Source organism: Haliaeetus albicilla, chromosome 4 (assembly GCF_947461875.1).
Source record: "Haliaeetus albicilla chromosome 4, bHalAlb1.1, whole genome shotgun sequence".
Classification (NCBI taxonomy): Eukaryota; Metazoa; Chordata; class Aves; order Accipitriformes; family Accipitridae; genus Haliaeetus; species Haliaeetus albicilla.
Window position 1 is genome coordinate 3,912,833 of NC_091486.1, and position 26,479 is coordinate 3,939,311.

At 39.7% G+C, this 26,479-nt stretch overlaps 1 long non-coding RNA gene across 1 annotated transcript in view; it reads left to right on the forward strand.

The window, feature by feature from the left end:
* LOC138685031 (uncharacterized) overlaps nt 1-26,479 on the forward strand; it is a 60,879-nt gene that overhangs the window by 23,700 nt on the left and 10,700 nt on the right. Inside the window, exon 2 of the long non-coding RNA XR_011324262.1 lies at nt 26,241-26,350. This is a non-coding gene — a long non-coding RNA (uncharacterized lncRNA). The remainder of the gene's footprint in view (nt 1-26,240; nt 26,351-26,479) is intronic.

Here is a 26,479-nt window from a genome sequence, read left to right on the forward strand (position 1 = left end):
ATTTATATTTTTGAAAAAACTTTGAACAGACTTCCATACAATATCTTGAATTATAGCTACATTTCTATGTTTCCTTTCATTAGAAGTTGAACTAGGGGTTAAATAGTGTTTTACCCCTGAGATCTCAGGTTCTTATCAGGCTGTGGCTTTGCACTACAACCTTCTACAAAAGAAAAGCGTCGCCAGAACCTGAGTTAATTGAACAATTTTATTTATTAACATTTAATATTTTTTTTTTTTCCTAAATCAGATTATTTTGTCTGCCAGAATGGGAACTTAACTATCAGGGGAGGTGGTGGAGCCATGTCAGAGCTAGGGAAGGTGATGGTTGTGAGCAATCCACCCGTTTGAGACTTTTTCCAGGGAGGCGGTTCATCTGGATTCAAGTGGTTTAAGATTCAGGTCCAAACCCCTAATGATTAGAACTAAAATCAACCTATATGCTCACAAGGTAACTTGGTATGTTGCTGTATGCACCCACAGCCATTTTGTCAACCTTAAATTAGCACAGCTTGCCTTGGAGACGTCCTTGCAACTCCTTGCAGATAAAGGGATTGTCCAGATTTTGAACACTGGCACAAGTTTCCCTAAAAATAAATGGCTGGGGTTTGAATAGGCAAATAAAGCAGCTTGCAAACCCTGAACTATTAATTAAATTTAAAGGGAAGATCAGAGCTGTACTAGATGTCCCGCCTGGCCCCTAGGTAAGAGTGCACAGGAAATAAAATCCCGGGGTATTGCAAATCCTAATTCAGATTTAAAAAAATTTAAAAAGTCACAAAACATAGATTCTTGAATTTTCCTCTGTCCCCCCCAAATTATGACTCTTTACTAAGTGCAGTGTTTCCTAGTGGGCTGGAGGATGGAGCAGGTCTGAGAGCACCGAAATGTGAATCCCCACACAGCTTCTTGGTACGACAGGGAGAACCACCTGTTTCCATTGAACCTTGGTTTTCACATCTGTAAAATGGCAGCAAGGCAGCCTGGCTGTGATGAAAATGCCATCATTAATCCCCATAGAAATCTCTGCCACCCCTGAGTGTCAGCAGGGTTATAATTATTGTCTTCTTTAAACAGTGGCTGGGGAGATCTGTTAGCAGATGTTTTAAAAGTGCTTTGAAGATGAAAATATCTAAATATTCTTATTACTATTATTATTATGGCTTTCCACAGTGATTACTGTGATTATACAGCACCTTTCTGACATGTCCCTAACAATAAAATATCTTGATATCTTGTGGGCTGTGAAGAGTTGAAAGCAATTCCTCTGCCCCACAGGAACATGCATATAGGACCTGATCTGGGGCAAATCCAGCCATGGTACAGAGGCTGGTGGTGCTGGGCTGGCCTCAGCCCTGCTTTCCCCAGCGGTGTTTGGGAGGATGGAAATCTCTGGCCTTTTTTTCCCATCGATTTGCCATCCAGTGTGGCTGTGGGATGCCAGGGCTGAGTTCGCAAGACCGTGGGCTGGGACCGGTCACAGTCCGCACTGGTGGCTGTCTGAGCCTTCCTCCAGTGATGCAGAAATATGGAGTAAATCAAGAAAACTGCTAAAACCACACTGGTTCCTGTAGTGAGGTGTAATGCAATAGCATCATACAGGAATCTGCCTTTTTTTTTTTTTTTTCCCCAGCTGATTGAGGTTGTGGTTTAACAACTGGTTTAGCTGTTTCATTTCCCAAAGAAGTCTAAGCCAAAATTTAAGGCCATGAAGCTAAATTTAGGATCCCAGGTCTATGTTTAGGTATCCAAACTGAAGTGGTATGATACCCCCCCGCCGGCACCCTGATGGGCTGCGCACAGCACCCACCAAAATGGGCAGGTGTGCGAGCACACTGCGCCTTTCCAGCTCATCTCTCACTTACATTCAGAATATAGGGTTTCGAGCCTAATTTTAGCAGACTGGGTTGGACCATTTTGATTGTTTCTTGCTAATGGTTGATGTGGGAAAAGCCTGTTCTCTGGGAAATGAAATTCAGTTTCATTTAACAGAGGATTTGTCTGCAAGAGATGGATGTGTGACATAAGGCTTACCTGTTGGTGTACTCATGGGTTATGGCTTGGGTGCAGTATTTCAGAGCTCCTCGTAATAATGGCAAGGCAGAGTGGGACCAACAGTGACTACAGCGGTTTTTATGCTCTGTCAGATGCTGGAAAATGCTCCTTTTCCAAGTGGCAGAAGGTACTGCCATGGCTGGTCCTTCTCCATCCCAGGCAGAGCAGGGCAAGCTCTGCTGCAAAGACCAAAGGGCAGCGGGGTGGTGCAGAGGCTGTTTTCCTAACAGGGACCATTTTTCTCAGGACACCAGTGGGAGCAGGATAAGAGAACAGGACAGATGTACACCTAGACCTGGGGACAGGGGGAGATCCAGTTATGGCACCTTGTGTTTCATTTGTGGAGGGATTGATTTAGCTACATGGACCAAATGAGAGCCAAAGGATCCTGGTTTGGGCAGCTGTGCATTTTCACCAGATGTATAGGATCCGGGCTGGGGCAATTCTAAAGGATAACTGCCAGAAGCAGCGTTTACAAGGACAAGCCAGCTTCCACTGATGTTGCTCAGTGTTGAGGATGTTGCTTGTGCGTGGGTGGGAATATCCCTGCAGAAAGCAGCCTGCTTGCTGGAGGACAGGAGGGTCCTTTTCTGCTGTGGCTCAGCACCAGGAGTCGCATGCTTCCCTTTGAAGCTCTAAATCTTTTGAAACACTTCAAATACATGCTCTGGTCTCTCCCTCGTCCAACGGCAATCAAAGCTGGATGAGTTGTTTACGTGCTCCTTTTTGGAAAGGTTCATTCCCCCTTGAAGATGAAACAACCCCAAAAACTTATGGCTGCCACGTGAGCAAGTCACGAGAGCGTGTTTGTGTGGGCACGCTGTGTTCATCAAACGCATCTGTGTGGTGATCAGAAGATATGAAACTCCCTGTATATTTGTGGGCAAAGTCCAAGTACAGACAAGGGCCCTGACGGTGTTTTCAGAAAATAAATTGCTCATGATAATCCTACTAATTCGTCTGCAGATTTTCCTCTTTCCAAACAAACCTGCACCAACTGAAATCACTTGTAACATAGACACTTAATACGCTGGTTGTATTTTAACTCTCTCATTGAGTAGGGTTCAGTTTCTTCATTCCCATTTGGCTTCTTTTTTATTATTATTTTATATTTGATTACATCCTATTGTATCTGATACTTACCAGAATTAATCTCTCCTCGCTGTAATGAAACCTCAGTAAGCCTGGAGTGCTTTGGCAAAAGTAACCTCAAGCTTGTTTGTCGAGAGGGTTTTGCCAAGCCCACACAGCTCTAATTACATCTTTTCACTGGCCTGTTTTAAACTGTCCCCTCTTTCCAAAGTCTTTTGTGTGTTCTGCAGAACTACATTGTTATAATGAATATGTTTAGAATAAGTTTCATTGGATTTGGTAGCCAAGCAATTGTACGTTTTTATTAGAGGTACTGTAGACTTCCAATGGAGATAATATTTATACAGTGGTCCAGAATTGTTTGCATTTAGAAGAATAAATAAAATGAATAATATCCAAACAAGATAATTAAAATGTCAGTTACAAAGTACCTTTAATTTGCTTTGGCTTTTGATTTGCATATTCCTTCCTTTACTTTGAAGACAAAGAGAAATACACTTGATACCAAATCTTCAGCTCTCTAATATATCATGTAATAGCTAAATACCTCCCTTTTGGACTGTATTTATGGCAGGATTGCAGAAGTGCACCCACATTTGCATCTTTGGCCAGCATTTTCCAGTAGGCAAGCATTTTTTGTCTGGCTTTGTCAGATGCTAACTTCCATTTTTGTTAAGTCAGAGTGTTGTGGATGATCAGAAAAAACCCAACCTAAACCAAAACTGAATAAACATACAAACTCTTGAAGTTGTCTGTAGTGCTTGCTAAAAGCTGTGACGGACAGGTAGTTGTGGAAAAACAGTTTTCTGAAGTGTCTTTCCGTAGGCACCCATATTTCATTAAAAAACCAAGCCCAGAAAACAAAACGACCCTCCCCTGTTGCTATATAGATAAGATACTTAAAAGTATATCACACACGCAGATAGTTAGGTAGATATACATATATATGTATGTATATATATATACATAGACGGTGGAGGAGAAAGAGAGAGAGTAGATCTGTTAATCACAGCCATTTAAGGCCTCTTGACTTAGCTGTGGAATATTTCCTGAAGAAGTGGACTTTGAGAAATTACAGCACTGTTTAAAGTATGTGTTTGGAGCTTAATGGCAGCAATAAGATGACAGAAGTACATAAGTTATGATCAAAACTTTGTGAATCTGTTGCCTGTTACATACCTAGAGTTTTCTGTTTACTACATATTCAGCACTTTTAAAAATGTGTAAGCTTGCAATACCTGGGAGTATGTTTGTGTTTTGGACTAGAAAATTCTTCCTTGTGTTTCATGAACATGGCCATTTTTAAACAGGTTGGACATTTCTTATCCCTGGTTTTGGGGGTTAAACTATTTTTTTGTAACTATTACTGTGCCTATGCTATGCATTAGTTGTCCTTATTACTTACTGCTCTCCATTTTGATCTCATGTATGGGTACTTTGCAAAATCTGTTGGGATTACTCAAGATGAAAGGGTTGCTATGCAAATATGAAATCTTACTCCCTAGTATTTCTCACTAGTTGCAAAGCACAGATTTTAAACGAACAATTGTATGGCATCCTAAATATATAGGGCTGCTGGCTAACACAGCCTGTATGTCTCTGAGACAAGTGAAAAGAGCAAGTTAAGCTTTTTATTTTTATAATAGTTATTTCTATTCTCAATTTTTTCTGGTGTGCTTTAAGTAGATCTTTATTTCCAAAGACTGAAATGTACTCCTCTTTCTTTTTCCTTGAAAATTAAAAGCTTCTACCTTAAAGAAGTGAATGATACATTATCTGCTGTCTCTAAATTGAACCCATTTGGAGCTATTTGCATCCTGTAGAAACCTACAGCTGAGTGCTGTGCTCAGAGGTGTAATGACTGGTTGTCACAACACGCTGGAGGTGGCCCCATAACAAAATGATCCCCTGTCAATCCCCTTGCAGGAAATGCATTGGCAACCTGTAATTCGGCCTCAGTATTAACATCCTGCCTGGGTTTTGTTAAATAGCACTTTCTAGGAAGTAGATCTGCTGAACTTGTGCTTAATAATGTTTTAAGGGGAATATTTGATGGAAGTTTTAGAAAGCATCACATGGGGTTAACAGTGATTTGTCATTTGTTTCTAATTAAAGGACTTAATCTCTTATCACTAGAACAGCCTATTTTTTTAATACTAAAGGCACAGATGTGAATGGAAACATATTAATGAGATGTCATACTACACAGTCATTTAGTGTTTTGTTTAACTTAAACATAGCAGAAAATGTGCATCTAAGTAGACACATGTAATGACATTGAGATAGAATTATAATTTCCTACATTTGCATAACCTTTAGCAGCATCCACTTTAGATCCACCTTGCAGTGGTTATTCTATATTCAAAATTGATGTTTGTTATAGTAGTAAAAGGGTTTGAAATCACACAATGACATTGTTTTCCTGTCAAATGGCCTGTTTTCCTTAAACCAAACATACGTCTGTTTGACTTTGTTGGTTCTTCTTAAGAGAGAGAAACAAAATCTGTCCAGTCTGGCAGTCGTGGTTATTGTTCTTGCAAAACGATGAAAAGCAAAAGCTAACCTCATCAGTAGGTACCATTCCAGTTATTGTCAGGTACATAACAGCCACTTTACTGCTGAAATGTTTAAAAACTAGGAAAAAGTGGCATGAGTTATGATATTTAAGGCCCAAAGAGACCATTTTGGTCACATGCCCTGGCACAGACTGTCATGCATCACTTTGTAATATCTCCATCAAGCCCAGATAACCTGTGGATGACCTAGAGAGGGTCATCATTTCTAAAAAGTCACTTTCTTATTGTCACAAAACAAGTTGGGGTTAGAGCAAGGACGAATGACTCATTCAACATATTCAAATTCTCTAAGGAGGGAATTTTAAGCCTAAGTATTCAGTATGCATATTATTGGGAAAACCCGATGAGAAATTAAAGGTTTCAATGAGATTAGGTATAACGCAGTTCCCAAATAAATATAATCAGTGAAGAATTCACCAAAGCTATACATTACACTTTTCTTCACTCCAAGAAGTGTGTTCAGCTGCTGCTGTCACCAGGTTGGTGACTCCAGCTCTTCCACCCCGTCCTCGATGGAGGTGGAGGACCTCCTGCAGTGGGTGGCTGAGCTGCAGAAGGTGGTGAGAAGGCTGTGTAACATCAGGGAGGCTGAGAAGGAGTTAGAGAGCTGGTTCCAAGCTGCTCCCCATGTAACAACCAGCTCAACTAAGAAAAGGCGATGGGTGGTAGTAGAAGGCGACTCTCTTCTGAGAGGTACGGAGGCACCCATCTGCTGACCTGACACGCTCTGGAGAGGTGTGCTGCTTACCAGGAGCTCCTATCAGGGATATCACTGAGAGACTACCCAGCCTCGTACAGTCCACTGACTGTTATCCGCTGCTGTTGTTTCTTGTAGGCACCAGTGATACAGCCAGGAGCAGTCTGAGGAGTATCAAGGATTACAGAGCCCTGGGAGTGGTGGTAAGGGACTCAAGCACACTGCCCAAGATGCAGAAGGTAAAGGGAGGGACTGGGAGAATGAGGAACTGCCCACTGTAGGAGAAGGTCAGGTTTGAAACCATCCAAGGAACCTGAAGGTGCACAAGTCCATTGGACCTGATGAGGCATCCATGGGCTCTGAAGAAACTGGCAGATGAAGTGTCTAAATCACTATCCGTCATATCTGAGAAGTCGTGGCAGCCTGGGGAACTTCCCATTGACTGGAAAAGGGGAAACATAACGCCCATTTTTAAAAAGGGAAAAAAGGAAGACCTGAGGAACTACAGGCCAGTCAGTCCTACCTCTGTGCCTGATCATGGAGCACATCCTCCTGGAAACTGTGCTAAGGCACATGGAAAATAAGGAGGTGGTTGGCAACAGCCAACATGGCTTCACTAAGGGCAAATTGTGCCTGACAAAATTGGTGGCCTTCTATGATGGGGTTACAGTGTTGGTGGATAAGGGAAGAGCAACAGATGTCATCTACCTGGACTGGTGCAAAGCATTTGACACTGTCCCGCACAATATCTTTGTCTCTAAATTGGAGACACATGGATTTGATGGATGGAGCACTCAGTGGATAAGGAATTGGCTGGATGGTCACACTCAAAGAGTTGTGGCCAACGGCTCAGTGCCCGAGTTGAGACCAGTGACGAGTGGTGTTCCTCAGGGGTCGGTATTGGGACCGGTGCTGTTTAACATCTTTGTTGGTGACATGGACAGTGGGATTGAGGGCACCCTCAGCAAGTTTGACGATCATACCAAGCTGTGTGGTGCGGTCGACATGCTGGAAGGAAGGGATGCCATCCAGACTTGAGAGGTGGGCCTGTGCGATCCTCATGAAGTTCAGCAAGGCCAAGTGCAAGGTCCTGCACATGGGTTGGGGCAATCCCAAGCACAAATACGGGCTGAGCAGAAAATGCATTGAGAGCAGCTCTGTGGAGAAGGACTTGGGGGTGTTGGTTGACAAGCAGCTCAACATGACCCAGCAATGTGTGCTTGCAGCCCAGAAAGCCAACCGTATCCTGGGCTGCATCAAAAGCAGCGTGACCAGCAGGTCAAGGGAGGGGATTCTCCCCCTCTACTCCGCTCTGGTGAGACCCCACCTGCAGTACTGCGTTCAGCTCTGGGCCCCCCAACATAAGAAGGACATGGACCTGCTCGAGCGAGTCCAAAGAAGGGCCATGAAGATGATCAGAGGGCTGGAGCACCTCTCCTATGAGGACAGTCTGAGAGAGTTGGGCTTGTTCAGCCTGGAGAAGAGAAGGCTCCGGGCAGACCTTACAGCAGCCTTCCAGTACCTAAAGGGAGGTGTACAAGAAAGATGGGGAGGGACTTTTTATCAGGGAGTGTAGTGATAGGATGAGGGGTAATGGTAGATTCAGATTAGATGTGAGGAAGAAGTTCTCCACTGTGAGGGTGGTGAGGCACTGGAACAGGTTGCCCAGAGAGGTTGTGGATGCCCCATCCCTGGCAGTGTTCAAGGCCAGGCTGGATGGGGCTTTGAGCAGCCTGGTCTAGTGGAAGGTGTCCCTGCCCGTGGCAGGGGGGTTGGAACGAGATGATCTTTAAGGTCCCTTCCAACCCAAACCATCCTCGGAGTCTATGATTCTATGACAAGTGCCATTGCTAACACCAGGGACCAGCACTAGATAATGTCTATGTGGAATGTACCAGTCCAATTTTATTTACTAGGGAAAATTTGTCTACTTTTTTGACTAGAAGGTTGGGAGTTAAGACACCTGGGCTTTATTTGTCTGGCTGTCTTGCAGTACAAATTGAGGCAAATTGCTTAGAGCCAAATTGTGGCCCCACTGCAGTGGGAGTCAACATTTCCTTTAAGTAAATCAGAACTTCTGCTTTAATTCTGTGTGCCAGGCTCCAAGCTAACTTATGCAGGTATCGTAATGTGACTTCAGGATTGGTGCCTCTCTGTGTTATTTTGGATGACTAAAGAAGGATAAGAGTGATCATTACCCCGCCTGTCTTAATAGCTGTAGTAAAAAAGTCTAGCATTGCTGTCAGCTATTGTGGCAATTACTCTGAGAAAGCATGCTCTTTACTTCTTACTGGCCTTTTCATATAGTTAACAGTAACCAGAAAAAAAGAAAATCTGCTCCAGTTTTCACTGAAATTATGTATAGTTATTTCACGTTCAGAAAAGACTAGATCGTTCCTGTGCTGGAGGCAACATCAGGTGGAGCAGTACTGGGTGCAGGTAGTCTTTTTTTCCCCTCAAATGCTTTCTTTTCCCATCCTGAAACTATCATGGCAGGCTTCTCTGCTTTTCTTTCCCTGGTGCCAGGACTGCAGCTTCCAAGTCGATTTTAATCCTTTTCTCTTTACTACATATTCATTTTCCAGCTTAGTCTTCTCACAGCTCTCTCTTTATATCTCCGCTTTCTCCACCATGCCTGTCATGGCCGTTAGCTCCCTTGATTACTGTAATCTTTTCCCCTTAAGCTTTTCATTCCTTTTCTTTATTCTTTCCAGAGTGCAGCTACAAAAATACCTTACTCTCCATCCCTACTAGCACATAGCTCCTCTTTCCTTCCTTGTACTCACCCTCAATTCCCATTACAACTCAGGAGTCAAGCCAGGGCTCTCCATAATCCTTGTTTCAACTACATTGCAGTAATTTCTTTTTAATTCCTCTCTTTTAGCTACTTATTTTTTTCTCAACACATTCAATTTTATTTTTTTTAAATGTCTCACATCCCTTCACTTTTCACTTATGGAGCTTTTTCTGTTGCTTTGAACTCCTTCAGAAACATGTCTTCCTACCGAGATCTCCCTGAGAACGAACTTTAGCCTTCTCGGTAGCCTCTTTCAACTCCCATCTGCATCCCTCTTGTATCGTATCTTCACTGGCTCAGCCTGTGAGTACTCAGCTGTGCCTTTGTGGCAGCACGCGGTCTCGGGCAGAGATACTCTGCTTGTGTGCAGAAGAGGTGGTTAGTTTAAGTGGAGTGTTGGGATGATGTTGCTTCGAGGTCAGAATGCTATCAGGAATGCTGTTGGAGGAGTGGCTATAAAATAAAGGAAGAAATAGGGAATAGTAGTAGTAGTGGAACTCTGAAATACCATAGCTTGAACAATTATCTTCGTTAGGTGTTGGGGCAAAACAGAAAGCTTTTGATCAACAAAACAGGTCCCTGAGAAACCAGGAGTTGAACAATATTTTTACTGTCTCTACTTTTAGTATCTTTTACTGTCTTCGACTTAATCTACTTCATTGCCAATGCTTCTAAAAGGAAAGCCTTCAGGACAAATGGCTAGAAGTAACAGTTTCCTAAAAAAAATGCTTGTGGCTGGCAAAGGCAATGGGTGGAAAATGGTTCCTTCCCTGATAGCAATGTGGTGCGTGTGGGCCAGGCAGTGCTTTCGCTGGAAAGGATGGCAGGTTAACTACGTATTGAAAAGGAGATGTGAATCAGCCTGTCAAGTCCTTGGTCAGAGGTTTCCTTAGCTTTCTTCCAGTCATGTTCTGCATAATTATATTTTTTTTTTTTCAGAAAATGTTGATTAAGCATGGAGACAAGTAGTAGCTTGGCAGTTATGTCACTCTTTTAAATGTTATCCAGAAAATCAAGATAATTTATAAAACAACAGCAGTAGAGTTCAGCTAGCTATGAAAATCAATTACCAGAAATCATGAAAACCATAAAAATTAAAATTTGGTTTGAAAAAGAGCCTGTAATGTTAAGATCAGCTTGATGTATTTTCCACCAGAGAGTTCTTTCGATGTCAGCTCTAGCAAATAACCCACTATTTTAGTGATTTTATTTTTGTGGAATATATATATGTATTTATATGCTAGTAATGAGTAAAATAAATGATTAAATAAGTCTACATTTTAAAACAAAAGTGCCCGTATTTTTCCTCTAAACTGCTTTATAGAGATTATGAAGTAACCATGCTATTGTGGCAGTCAGTTTATCAAAATGTAGTATTTGAAAGTAAATGCGGATTATTTATGTCAATATTCACTTGCTTTTAGTACAGTAACTCCATCTATCTGTTTGATCCATTGCACTTCAATTCAAAGGATTTCTCAGTCGGTCAAAGAAAAAAAATATTCATTAAAATAGTTAAGGCAGAAATACAATGGAACAGTCCTAATTACCTTAGAATAACATTCTGCACACCAAGTTGCATGAGTAAATCTTTTCACATGGGTAGGAAAGGTCCCTCTGTATTAATTTAGAGACTTAAACTATGAATGAACATAAACCCATGTTTTTCCATGCAGAATGTTTGGACCACCGTGCCTGTTTCCCTTAGTGCTTTCCTTTGTATTTTGTTAATGGGAGACCACTTATAGTAGGTGACGTCCCTTCTTTTATAACAAATTGTTTCTTTTGGCTGGTATGCTTATGATAATTAAGACTGTTCCTTCAGATTTCCAAATTTTACTCTTTCCTCACTTGCATCATAAGTTTTCCTTAAAATGGAAGTAATGACATGCTAAAGAGAATCCAAAGCCAGGTCTGTATAGTAATAGTTAAGAACAATTATAGAGCAGAATTAGGTTATTTCAACATGCAGTAGTTTTTTCAGGTGGCTCTAACCTTTGGCTGCTGCTGATAGACAAGAACAGCTCATTACTAGAGGATTGCATAAATATGTTTCCTGGCATTCTGAAACATCCGTTTAGAGAAAAGGACAGAGATGTGTTAATTTAGACAAACATTCTCCTTTTGTGAAGATGTTCTCCTTTGCTTAATGGAAGGATTGTGATGCAAGTGAGAATGTTTCAGTTTTTTACACTGGCTATCAAAAGCAACAGAACTAGATGGCCTTAAAAGAAAATAAGAAACTAATTGAAAATTTGAGTGCTTCCGTACACTGGCTGAAAAGAAAAATTAGGTTCAGTTTTGGAGAGGAGACCTATGGTTTTCAGATTTTGGCTTTCTTATTTTAGCGACTCCCAGGTTTTAGTCACTCATAGGTTTTAACATTGAGTGAAACTCAAAGGCTGCGCCACAAACTGCAAAATAAACCTGGTGGTCAATTTGGCTATCGCTCTGTATCTCTCTCTGTGACAAGGGCAAAGACCAAAATGCTTTTCCATTTCACCTGTGCATATTGAATGCTCAGGCATGTTACGATGGCAGAAAACTTATTATCAGGGCTATCTACATCTTTAGCAAGGCAAATGTTGTGCAATTTTAGTATTGAAATAACAGGTACGCTGGGTTGCATCGATTTCTTATCTAAAGAACAAAAATTAATTTTGTGCCAGCTAGAAAGCAAATTATCAAACCTATTTCTTATCTTTTTCTCATTAAACAGCAGTGTAAAACCTAGGTAGGACACATCTGTAGAGAGTTGCCCCAACATCTCCATCCAGCCCCAGATTTGTGTCTGACCGAGAGACTGCTGGTCCTTTCGAGTGTGCAGAGAAAATTGTCACTCCAGAGTTTATTAAGCATTTCTGTTCCCCTTTCTGCCCTCTGTAAAAGTTTGAAAAAGGCTTATAAATGGCAAAAAGGCAGTTGTATACAGGAAATGTAACTTGGCAATAAAAGCCTGTTTTGAAGTACACTACATGGTTTCTGAATAAATATTTCTTTAATGCATGTAATTACCAGATCAGCAGAATAAATGTGGTCATGTCCTTGTAATTAATACATTGTCAAAAGTTCATTTAAGTATAATAATTTCACCAGAAAAATGCTGTCTATGTAGTTTGTGCAATAATTTGTTAAATTAAGTGCAATAAATATAAAATTATTGGTAGATATATATATATATTTTTAAGTTCTTATTCATTTCAATACTCTAATACTCTTAAATGGATTTTTTTCATAAAAAGAAAAGATGCTGGAAATAAAAGTGATGTAATAATTTTTTCTTTTTTTTTACTAAAGGAATTTTCAAGCAGCACCACTTAGTACCGCAGCTGCAGTTGGCAAATATTTAGTTAAGAATTGTGTAATCGTGTTGGCAAAGGCTTGATGATCCAGTGAGGAATGTACAGAGAAGAATGCCTGTTTATCCACTGTAAAAACCCAAAAATGTTTATCCTTGGATTTGGTGTCGTACTTCTTCAATTCCACCCAGAGCTGATTACAGGGCTGGGTTAAATGTTACAGCTGTACGGAGTTTTTAGCAATAGGAAGAGGGTAATTCTTGATATTCAGAGCTTATTTGAAATAATTCTTCAGAAAAGAAGTATTGTGATTCTTCACTGCCAATCTCAAAGTGGTGGTTTTTGTTTGGTGACTTGTTTTGTTATGAGCAGGGAAGCAGAGGCTGTGGACCAGTGCTGTGACCATGGATACTGGTGGTGGCCGTGGCCGGGTTGCCCAGCAGTATCAATTTGTTCTCAACCAGCGTGTACACATTATTGACTCCTGGTGAACTGTGTAGTTCAGAGAAATTTCTGCTGGTTTTATAGTGGTTGGAGGAGGGCTGATGGTACCTGCTCTGGCACAAAGCTTGTGAAGGGGGTGCTTGACCCATTGCCACACAATGAAGAGTTTTCGGGGGGCAGAACAAAGTTTTACTGGATCAGGGCTTTGCACCGTACAGTCGTGGCATTTCTCAGCTGGCACTACAGCTTCTTAAGTCTATGTATTATATTCTCGAACCCTGGTCAGAGATTAGTCGCTCACTTGACCACGCATATGACAAATTAATGTTAAAAATAGAACTGGAATTCAACTCCCCAGTTTCTAAACTTGTGCTCACGTGGTGCTCGCAAGACCATGCCTCTCCCATATGATGTAAACCACAGAATGACTAAGAGACTAAAGAACTTTATAGTACTCCTAGTCAGACTCTTTAATTTATCCAGGCAGTAGAAGCTTCTTATTCTGTCTGTGGAGACATTAAAATTTCAGCTTTCCTTTCTCACTGAAATTTCACAAAATTTGGTAACCTGTTGTCCAAACAGAGTTTAGTATGCAAGGCAGTGTTTGAAGAATGTGAACTAGGAAAGAATTCAGGTGGTTTCAGTTGAAGTTGGAAACAAACCAGACCAACAAACCAAACAAAACCTGGTTGGATGAGTAGGCTCGGAGGGGGCAGGAGTTAATGGGTGGATTAAATCCCGACCCGTGGATGTCTGTGAGAAGTGATAGAACCCGCAGAGGTGTCTCTGGGACTTACTCTGTGCTAACAACTTTATCAATGACGTGGAGAAGGCAATGGGACGCGTTCCCAACATGCCTGTAGATGACACCAGACTAGGGATCCAGGTGACACACTCAAGTCAGAGGGTTTGCTTTCAGAGGGACCTGGTGGAGTGGTTCAGTAGGAACTACAGGAGAATCAACAGGGAGATATGTAAAATCCCGCCCCAGGAAGGAATAATTCCTGTGAACAATTCTGCTGGGGACAATCTGGTTAGTGAGCAGGTCTAGGGAAAATGCCCAGGTGCTGGTGGGCAGTAGGAGCAGGGACGTGGCCATGACGCTAAGGGCTCTGATCATCTCCTGTTACTCAGCACTTGGTGTGGGGCAGGAGGATGAGGGACACCAGGCGTAAGTTGGAAAGGTAGAGTTCCATGCTGCATACAAGGAGGAATCGTCTTCCCCCTGACGGCAGTCAAGCAGGGGAGCAGCTTGGCCAGAGATGTTGTGCCATCTCCATCCTTGGAGGTTTGCAGGGCACAAGTGGATCAAGCCCTGAGCAACCAGGTCGGACCCCAGGGCTGACCCTGCTGGGGCAGGAGGTCAGGGCAGAGATGTCCCTTAACATCTTACATTACTCTGTATCCCACAGATGTGAGGAAATGCTCAAAAAAATCCAAATCTGTAAATCTGAGCCACACTTTGTCAGCTCTGAGTTACATGCTAAAAGTAAATTACAATATCTAATGAGAATCCAAAATCATCTCTGACGTCTGTCAGCTCCAGCATATAACCCACTGAATATTGCATTTCTATGCTAACAGTTATATTTGCTCCAGTGAGATATAAATGTTACTTGACCTCAAAAGCAGGTCGTGAAGCACAGACGACATCTTGCAATTAAGCTAAAAGATTCATTGACAAACATCATTCAAGTAGTACGATTTAGATGGTTACAAGAAACCGTAAAAATGTTGTGATACTGCAGGGAAATTGGCTGCGATGGGTCTATATTATATCTTGGCATTGAGACATTGTATGCAGTAAGAATAAAGCAATGCTGCTCATAAACAGAGGAACATTAATTATATACATTTAATTTTATGTAACATCACACTTGTGGAAAACATAAGAAAATTCATGTATTGTAAATGTCATCTTTTTTCCTGAAGGAATTTTCCATTATTATTTTATGATGATAAAATAAGGTGTACTGATGTATTCTCAAAATAATTTTGTATTTATTTTTACGTATTTCAATAATATTGAGTCAATAAAGATGATATCAGGAAATCTATGAACTATAATGAATTTTATTTACATTTTTATTATAGCACTAACTTCACATCAGTTCCCTTCAAGTGTATATATGAAAAAAATGTGCAAATCATCTCTTTTTAGTAAAACTACCCAAAACATCTCAATCACTTTTGTAATGAAATTTTTATGGCAATGTTTGAAAATATTTACATCAGCAAGAAAAAATGTTCATCAAATGAGGCCATATTCTGGGAGAACAGGGAAAATAGAGTAATGTAAGTGAAATATTACATGGTGAAGAACTGGCCCTTGACTCTATAGCCCTTTTCCGGAAAATGGTAGTATCAATATAGCAAGATGAATATATCTCAGCGCAGACAGAAGTTACAGAACTTGTTCTGCAGCACAATATTTGTAGATGAATCTCTTTCTCTTTAAAGTTGTGCTTCAGGTTGTCACGAGTGTATTAAATGGGATTGACAGTGGTTCTCAAAATCTAGATGCCTTAACAACTGGTTACAGTCAGAATCAGGCAACTGCATCTTCAGGAGTGCTTTTAACTACATTTCTGATGAGATGAGTGTTTTGTCATCCGAGAGAAATTTTGAGGGTGGACAGCAGTCGGTTGGCACAAAAGTTTTGAGGCTCGATGGTCCAGAGCAATTAATGCAATGATTGTGTATTGGAACCTGGGAGGAAAAAGGTGTTTCTGGCAGGGAGGACCGAAAGGTCTTAGTCACCTCTAAACCGGTGTCTCTTCATTTGGAAGCGTTAGTGGCACAACTAATGGCGTTTGCTTAAGGCAGCCATCTGGTAAACATGAGAATATAATGCACCATATTGCATTCCCAATAACATTTTAAATGGTTTGCAATCTCAATAAGCTTTTAACTTTTGAAACACATGCACAGAGGTCAGTTCCTTACTTCTGTTGGAGGGAATATCAGATTTACATAGCGTCTGTATACTTCCGTTTCCAAGAGGTGCAAAGTTGACAGCCAAAAATAAAAAAGCTGTCCAAGAGCAGGAAAAACTCATGAAAACCTCTGTTCACTGTTTTTCAATTCTGTTGTATTCATTTTACCAGAACAGCTTGGGGCTGGGCTTCTGGATTGGGCCACTGGGAGCTGCAAGGTGTGGACCTCGCTTGTTTTTTCCACAGGAGGAGGTAGCAGGGGTTCTTTTTGACACTTTGGTGTTGGGAATGTGCAGAAGTGCCTCCAACCAGTAAGTGCTTCAAGTCAGAAGCAAATATATAACTTTTCGGAGCTTTTCTTCTTTTTGTTTTTCTTTTTGCTGTGCGTTCTTCACACAGTGGATGAAGAGATAAAACGTTCCTTGTTCTGTTTTGGCAGGGTAGCTTTTGGGAAGGAAAAAAAAAAAAATGAGAGAAGAGCAATTTACTTCACCTGGTCACTTCATTTCACTTCACTTCTATTCCAAAATAGTGACCTCCACAGCTGATTGTATGTTGTATCTGAGCATATTTCCCGCATCCTTTGGTGTGGTGTTTCTCCCCTGTTCTGGCTGTGACTACCCAGAACGAGGATGCTACGGCTTTATTATATACTGGAAAGAAATGAGTGTTCTTCCAGTCATCCATATAAATTCAGTGTTGATGAAACCCGGGTTCATGTCAAATTGTTTCCAAATCCAAACCACCTTCCTGACCTGAATTTTCTCTCTCTCTCATTGCACCAGGCATCTGCATTGAATGGGTACTCTCTACGACTATGTATAGTTTTGTCCTCCAGAGAGAAACGTGCTGGGTTTCACATGCTGCCTTCTCTGTTGTGCTGCTATCCTACACATTGCTACTCAGACAGGGTAGCAACAGATAGTTGCCCTATTCTTTTCCATATAATGCTTCATGTTTTTGTCTGGATATTTCAGCGACAAGCCGTCTCTTTTAGGATGGTACCCCATTATTATAATATGCCAGATACTTATGTCAAGGCATTGATATATGTCATTAACACAATGGAAATAAATTTAAATTCATACATTGTATTTCACACACTGAGTTTTATCTTGACCTCCTAAGGTGAGAGACAGATGTTTTCCATTGGCAATGCTTTGGTTATTTGTTTATTTTTGTAAAATGCACATCTGAAACCCACCTATATAAAACTGGAATATGGGCTGCATTTTAAGTGAAACCAGGGAAAAATATGCAGACTTTGAGAGACGAAGGGGAAAAAAACCTGCAGCAAGCACCAGGATATGTGAGTGAGTAAGCATAATAGATCAGAATAAAACCCTAAATCAATTTTATTTTCACAGTTCTAGCATCATAAAAAGTGGGTGGCAGTAAACCAATTATTATGCAACTTAATGAACTAATTAGGAAAATCAGAGCAATAATGGTACTGGTACTGACTGATCTGAATATAAAAAGTAGAATTAAGTTCTCGGTATTGAATTTTTCAATACAAAGGGTTATATAATAACTTTTAAAGCATTTTGAATTTGGGGAGAAGCAGGATTGCATCTATAGTTGCTGTGGGTACCCAAATGATCTGCTGTTTCCTGTACTGAACTCGCTGTGTAAGTACACTTGTGTACTAATTTAAAAAAAACCAACAAACAAGTAAGGACCAGATCATTAAAAGTTTCATTTGCATTTATGTGCCTCTAAATTCTGTTGAAATACTGATATCTGTGGTCAGTAGGTGCTTAAGTACCTTGAGCATATGGCTTAGGTGGCTGATCCTGCAGACTGGTGACATGAAACCTTCCATACTGGGATCGCTGCATAAACCCAAACGCTGGTTTAATCTTTCATAGGACTGGGATTTGCACCAAAGTGAATGCAGAGGAAGAGAAGAAAGTAATCACAAAAGCACAGCTTTTCTTTCTTAGTATTAGCATCGTACAACACGCTATGCTTTAAACTATTTAAAAAACCTCACATAATATTGTGCATTGACAGAAATTATAAATATATTTCTATCAGACCAGCATTTCTCATTATACATCTGAGATTATGTATGAGTGTTTCAAGACATTCAATAGTTTGTTGATTTTCTTTCTTTACAACATTTCGGCCTTTACATATGTTGATAATATGATGTGTGATTATGGGCCTAAACCTCTTCTCTTTAACATCAATGACAAGGTTCCTTTTGCCTTCGGTGCCGAAATTGAAATGAACCTTCATAAATTTCTCCATCATTTCTTTGCTATTGTGAAATGTACTATAGTGTTTTCATTGATTCATAATATATTTCTTTATCATATAATTATAAAATAGGGTTTCTTTACTAGTTTTCATGTGATTCCACGTCTGCTCTATCCATGTTTGGCAAATTCAACAGCTATAATATTTGTATGTGGCACATGTTGATTTTTTTAATGGTCTTTATGATATTTGGATATGGAATTATTGTTGCTTGAGAATGAACGTTGGTCTCATAGACTGGGTCCTACATGTGTCAGGGCTGTTTCTACCTTGAAATATAAGCCCTGCAGTCTCAAATGGAGTGTTACTCGTGTGTGTGTACCCAAGGACAGGACTTGGCTATACCAGTATGTGAAGAATTGTGCTGTTTCAGATAACATGCGTTATTTTTTCCAGGAAGGTAGCTGTTTGGTCCCCAAGTGTTTCATCGTAAAGCAAAGGTGAAAGTCTATTTCTTAAATAGCTTCATGGAAAAACACAAGTAAGAAGAAAAATAATTTCTGCTTTCCATGATAAAAACAATCAATGTGAATAGTTTTGTTTATTTTCCTGGTGAAAAAGTCACTGTCAGAGTATATTTAAAACAAATGGGGAGATGGGAGGAGCAAATGGCCTTAAAGCAAATGTATCACATACAATACTTTTTAAAAAAGTGAAGGAACCCAGGCCAGCATGTTAAAAATGAGCATTTCCAATACAATTTGTCACCCATGCATAAATCTTGCTGACATTTTCAGTCACTTTAATAGCCTTCCCATTTTATAAATCAGTATGAACTTGCACAGTTGCAAAAAGTGTGTATTTTGAACATCTCATTTGCATACTTTACCAAAAGCCAATGAGGCAGTGGAAGCAACACTGGTGATCATAATAAGTGTTTGGGAAAAGGCAGAAAGATCACTAATGGTTTGCCTTTAGGGATTTCTGTACTCCATAGGGGACGAAAATGAGAAATATTTTTCAAACAGCAGGGGTAAAGGTTTTAAAACTAGAAACACATGGAGTGATAAAAATGTTAGTGCCACAGGGCGCATAGCAGGAAAAATTTACAATGTAAAAACTGTAATTTCAGCATTAGGAAGTAATAATCGTGTTTCATCATTGTTATTAAAGCATGACCCTTAAAGTCACATAAATTAGATATAACTTTCTAGAGAAGTGTATTAATCTTCAATGGAAAATATTAGGAAAGTTTATTATCATATGAAGATCAGAAGAAACTGGTTTTTATTAAAAAAATGAAGTTAAACTTGGTGGGTTTTTTTGGAAGAAATCTCCAGCATTTTGAAACAGCAGATAGACTTGTGTTTACTCAATGCAAAATGCAGCGACCAGCTTTGCTCTGAAAACCAACAGTTACATGAGAAGAAACAATCAACCAACAATTAAAGAGTGAGCTAAGGGAATCCAGGAAGTTCTATTCATAGGCATAAATGGCTTATATTTTGGTCAACGTAGTCTTTCTATTGTATTGATGCCAAATGCATCCAAATGATTAATGAAGAATGTCCGAGTCATTGGAAAAAAAAATAAAAGTAAAATCGTAGGCTGAGGTACCACAAGAGTATGGAAGACTTGAAATAGAACCAGTTATCCAAGGTGTGTAACGAGTGACTGAGGGATAGTTTCCATCCTATCTGCAAAGAGCAATTTCACAGGGGCCTCTATACTTCTTGTAAGTGCTGTTTAAGAAGGTCACTTCACCTGCAAGAACTTTTGGGTAGATTTGTGTTTGCAGAATTCTAATGCCACACTAACGCTGCGGGTGTGGGAGCCCCTGGCTCTCCTAGCTTGGGCTGTGAAGAGGTGGTCCAGTGTGGTGGGAGTGGACCTGCTGGGAGAAGCACCCACTGCTGAGAACCACACTGTACCACACCGTACCACTGGAGTGGATTCATCCAGGATGAATGTGATTTCTGTTGCCTTTCTGGCTCCAAAAATCCAGAGAGTTTCCAAAAATGAAGGGCTCAGGGTATGGGTTCAGCACTTTTTGCTGTGGCCCACAGAGCTGCCCAGGTGATAACTAGAATAAAAGCCAGATCTCTACGTTTCTCTATTTCCACAGTTTTATCTTGAAATTTCTCTTCTCGGTTTCAATTTAAGAAGCTAACTGTTAGCATTTTGAAGTGGAATAGTGTGTAAAAGAGAACTCAGGTGAACCTGACAGACTGGGTGTGCTTTTAATTTTCTGGAGATAAAGAATAGAATAGCGCTATGTAACTGATAAAGCCTTTTGACTTCCTGCAAGACAAACAAGCTTTGACCTGTTGGGGTTTGCAATGCTGGATACGTCTTGTGTCACCGAGAATGTGCCTCCCGGAGTATGATTTAGCCAGTTCTCCATTGCTCAGTCACTAGAGCGAAACCACTGATAACAGAATAGTACAGAAAAGATCCCTTATCCGTCCCCCCACATTGAGTGCCCTCATCATTAGGACGCAAAGCTTGACTTCCTCTTCCACACTCTACTTCTTGCCTTGTGACTTTCCTTTTTCTTTATCCACATTTGTTCATCTGCAAGAAGAAGAGGTCCATAGTTCATTTGGAAGAGTAGACGACCCCCTCCCAACTTAATCTGTAGCTTGACTTTGTGGGTAGTCTCCAGAGGAGCAGTAAACTCTTTCCCAAGTGCTCCAAACACAGGACTGCTATGCATAAGGAGGGCATCATTATTATCTCTCCTTCCAGCTGTGTTCTTATGTGAAAATGGTCGTACTGTTGTTTTTTCTGTCCCTTTCTGCCAGTCCCTCAGGCAGTTTATGAAACTCATGCATAGCCAAAGATTAGGCATTCTGCTTCTCTGTGCTGTTGGAACTAACACAGCAAACTTGCCCAAATGTGGTTTGTTTGTTTTTTTTCTTTGCCTTTTCTGTTTGCATCAGATATGATTTGAAGATTTCTGTCACTAACCTAGGTGCAGAAATGGTGATTTTCCAAAGCAGGGAATTTTAATTTTTTTCACTTTGTAAAAAATTACCAGTTTTCTAATCCAGAAAGTTCATTTTCTGAGCCAATATGTTTTAAACACCAGCTACTGCAATGGTCCTAATAGAAAGACGGTTCATAATTTTCTTACTGAAAAGGGAAAGATATTAGATATTTGTCTGCTTAAAATGGGGAAGCTAGAGAAAGATAATGAAATCGAGAAAATAATGAATAAGGGGTGAATTTGTTGAGTTTATAGTTTTATGTTGCATTTTGTGAAAATCGTGCTGTTTTCAGATATTCCTTTACCATGAAGAAAAGTAATAGCTTTCATAAGGTGATATGAATGACAGTAATGACTTGCTACTCAATATTATTAGCCATCTGCTTTATGCTGGTGTAAATTGATTTAGAAGAGAATTTGGCAAGTGTTGAGCAGTCTATACAATGTTAGAGACTAAAGCTTTCGATTTCCAAATACAGAATCCTTTTTTATCTGGAAGTCTGCTGCTGAGATCGCAACTTCATTAGCTGGCAGTCTGCTTCTACAACAGCGATCTGTAGAACAGAATTTAAAAAATAAATAAATCCCAGTGTATGGTAGATTTATGTATATTTTTAGCATTCCAGAATTTGAAGAGTAAACTGGTGGCACGCAGTCTGACAATGAACTCGAATGATCTTGCGAATTATTAATGACATTCATCCCTTAACAGTATCCATCGATGAGACCAAAGTGTGGTCCGCATGGAAAGCAGTGCTCTCAGTGCACCAGCTGATATCTGCTCTACCTGTTGTACACGTGGAGATTTCCATTGTATAAGGGACTGAGACCAAAAGTCTACCTATGTGGCCAAATTGTAGACTAGAAAATGCTGTGTGCTGGTGTTACAGTCATGAAACTCCTCTGTCTTTGTGTTGATGGTAGTCAAAAGTTGAGCCCTGTTTAGAAGTTCAGCCTCTGGAGCCTGTAACTGCTAAAACAGGTGATTAGGTTTAGCTTTGGAGATCAGGAGTGGTTTTACATTTTCTAAATGTAAACTGCTGCAATCAGACTTCAAAAGAGTTGTACACATAACACATACGTTTTTAACTGGTGTCTGAAATGTTTATAATACAAAGTTCAATGTAGTTCCATACCTTTTGGAGGCTGGCACAAAGAAATATCAGTCTTTTCCTCTGTGAATTGAATAACCTTTTTAAAAACTCTGATTACATTAACTCAGATGTTAATTTGGTAAAATTTTGTACATTCAGTTGTATCTATTCAGTTTATTCACAGTATATGTAACCTGTAGTCTGGACTTTGTAGTCTAACAGTTACATTTTTCAGGATCTGTTCCCTAAACCTTTTCATCTGTGATACTTTGAGTCCCTCAGCTTAGGTACTTCAGTCTGAGAAATTACAGGAGCAATACAGGCTCAGCTCTAATGACCTGTTTAAGACCATCTTTTCAATAGCCAAAATACTAAATGACGAGAGAGAGGTGGAAGATGTACCTCTACACAACACATGTGTAATGTATACGAACAGTTAAAGAGAAAATAGTAGGACCTCTAAGGCCAAACATAATATTTACAACTTGAGCCATTTCAGTGAATAATTTGAGGTGGTACAATTCAGAAATTGGTAAGAAGAATTGGGAGAATTATAATATAGCTATAGGACCAGATATAGCAAATATATGTTGGGGAGCAGTAAAAGGTGGAGAGACATGCTGGAAGAAAATTAGAGGTTATCAGAGATCAGACTTAGAACTTATTTTATGTAATATTTTAATGAACGATCTTTGCAACAACAACAAAAAATTGACGTATTTTTTGGCACAAAGTTTGGAAACATCACCAGTTCAAAACTGATTTGAGATATACAGGAAGAACTAGACCACGTTGAATGCTGAAGCAGTTTATATGCGATTAAATTTAGCACTGTTGAAATTTAGCTACTTGTGAAAGAAATTTTCTATGAACTGGAAGTTCTCAACAAAGAACAAAAGAGGGAAAAAAGCGCATTTGATTGCACAAGGGTATTAACAAGTGATTGAGCTCTACCCATACAAAACTATTATGAAAAAGCTTAGACACTAGCAAGAGAGGTATTTCCAGCAGAAAAAGAGAAATAATATAATTCTACAAGGCTCTTGTAATATTATCTTTTCTTTCTTTTTTTCTTTTTTTTTTTTCCCCTCTCTAACAATGATGTTGTTTAATTTTCTGGTAATTTTCTTTCTTCTTTCCTCTGGTTCTGTGGGATCAGTTTCCCTTATTGCATCCATTCTTTGCAATGAATTTATTGTAAGTACACTCATAGTTACAGTCATTATGGATGTATGACATACGTAACTCTACATGTCCTAAAAATAAAAGTATGGGTCTAAAATAGCCCCCCCCCCCCCGATACAAGACTAGTTATGCAGAGACAGAGCATTTACTCTAAGTGGGATCATGACATAGTTTCTGGATTCCTCTGGGAGGTCAGACATATGTCTCAATATCTTGCTGTGTGTCAGAGACATGTCCTGATTTTCCCTGGAAAAAAAAAAACTTCTGCCTTTCTTTTCCATTTGGCTCGTGCAGCTGAAATGAGGGTTTGGAGCTGTTACATGATGTGAGCTTTTCAAGGGAAAGCTCACTTTAACGGTTGGGTGCATCCTTCAGTGAAGGATCTCTGAAAGTGAACTTTTTCTGATGAGGCAGAAGGTATACACCAAGGAGATTCTGACTGCCAGGAGAGGACACTAAAGCAGTAAGAGAAGCAGAAGTGTCTTTCATTGACTAGCGGACCAAGAGGACTTGGGCATGCCGCAAGATCCTGGGCTGCGGGGTAGACACTGAAGATCTCCAGGGAACCTTTGTCAGAGGTCGTTCATATACATGGGCAGAAAGAATTATCAAATTTAGTCTTTTTTAAATACTTCTGACTCCTTGGGGAAAAAAAAAAAAGAAACAGCATCAAATGGACTGAAATGAGTTCTTAAGTGAAACCCACTAATTTAGATCTGTTTTCTCACTTTTTCTTTATAAAGTCTATTAATTTCTTGGTATAGTGTCTTAAAATAAGTCATAGCAATCTTGTTTTTCCAAAGTCAGTCAATAGTCACTAGTGAGTAGTCAACATCCATGGAAAACCCTACAATAATAATGTTTATCCTATAAAAAACAAACTGGTGCGTATGCCTGATGGAAGAAAATAAATTTTGAGGGTGATTTCAGTATCAAGTGATTGAGAGATTTATTGTATAAACCAGAAGTGAAACACATTATTAAAAGTTATGAAAAAATAGTGTCTTAATAACTGTAGAATGCCAGTCAAAACACGGTATTTTGCCATGCTACTTAAATTCAGCAGCCTTTTCCCCACGAAATATATTTTTCCTACGAGTTTTTAAGTAAATATTTTCTTGGGAAATTATGAAGTGTATATTGCATAGAAAAATCTAGTCTTGAATAAAATGCATTTGGCTACACAATTAGCATGTTAGCAAGGGTGTGGTAATAGTCCCTACTGACCCTAAAACATACAAATGTATCATTTTTTGCCAAATTGCCAGCTTCCACAGTTTTGATACTGAAACAGAGAAATATTATTTAATTTTACTTTGATCTAATACAACATTCACACCTATCAAATTTGAAGTCTGTGCTTCATACAAGCCACGAGAAACACTCACACGAGAAGAGCTGCTCTGGGGCACAGCAAGTAGAAAGTAGATTGCTGGAGGGTACTCCAGAGTTGGAGGTAGGGAAATGTGGTTGCAATCATCCCCAACTTGTGAGGGTGCATAACACTTCCAGCTGAGAAGAAAATATAATGGTCAAGTTCAGCCAAAATATTAGAAGGTTGAATTCAGTTCTGTTCTTTGTCGCTGTGACCCGCGTCTGTGTTTCCTACCACCTGTATGGATGCAGATGTAGAGATGTAGAGCGTCATGCAGAGCAGTCATAGGTAGACTCTTCTGTCTCTCCCGTTGACTCTCTGCTACTGTGTTTCACCAATAAATGTTCACTGCAATACATTAGTGTTTCAGCTCTTAGTTTTTAAATAATTTGCCTTATTGGTCTTTGGTGCCATTAGCATTGACCAGTTGATATGAATGCTCCAACAGTTCACGAGGACTCTTTACTGAAGCGTAAAAGAGTTTATTACAAAAATATTGAATCAAGCAAGAAGAAAACCCCTGGTTTTGGTAACTGAATCTCAGTTTTTGGTGTTCGCCAAATGAGAACTGTGTTCCACTTCCTAATACGTTGAAAGTGTAAAGAGTAAACACATCAGATTCAGCCATTGTCCAGAAGAAAAATAATTTCTAATAAGTGTTGGCTGGAGCAGCAAGCCAGCTAAACACACAGTGAACCAATTATTGATCTTATTTTTCTCCAGGTTTTAGACACAGTGACTCATATTCCATCAAAATTATGAATTATGGGTAGTTGATTTCATTCACAGAGATTTATGTTCCTAGTCAAACCCCACATTTTTGGCAAAATATTAATGGAGATATAAGAATGTTTAGGAAAGTGCACACTTTCCAGGTACGTCAACCATTGCTCATGCTGGTGGTGTGAACTGATCTCCTCTAAACCACTTTAAAAACTAAGGTCAACTGCATATATAGTTTTTAAGTCTTTTCCCCAATATATACTATGCATAGATGGGAACATTTTCCTTTTGCTCAAAATAGCTTCTAAGAATAAAATATTTTCTTATGTACAGAATAGCACACCTGTAACAGCACAATAAACTTTTGAAAATATCTAGGCTGATTTTCTGTAGCATAGACGTTGTAGATCTCAGCCATTTCTACATCATGCATATATCTTCTGCTGAACTAGAGCATAACCTCTTAGAAAAATATTGTGAATTGATTTAAAGACCTTGAGTGAAGGCGATCCATATGAATTGTTCCTGTGATTAATTATTAAAGAATGGTGTTGTGTTTCTGCTCTGGGTTTGAGTGTGTGTATTTGCATTTGCCAAACTTTGGAGCTACTTATGTCATTTTCTCTAATAGTGACTGAACTTTGTATTTTCCTTCTGGTAGAGGCACTTGTCTTTTACTAGGGATAAGTATGAAGGATTTAGCTTAGTAAGTCTCTCCCCAAGAAGACATATCTTCAAAAAATTTCAGAAACACTTTTTTAAGCCTTTCCCAGGTTTGTGGCATTGAAGTAGCAAACAGAGAGGGGCAGAAGATAATGCATGTTTTCCTGCCTGATTCTTCCGAGGATGGAATAATGACGGAAGTGAACTCCGATGCATCAAGGTAAGACCTGGGCCAGACAAAAAGCCATGAGAATCATTTGGCAGCCTGCAAGTGGTTAGTTTGAGCTATGATAACATTTCAGTACCTGAGTACTGCTTTTTTGTGTGCTAGAAGTTGCAATATTCAGAC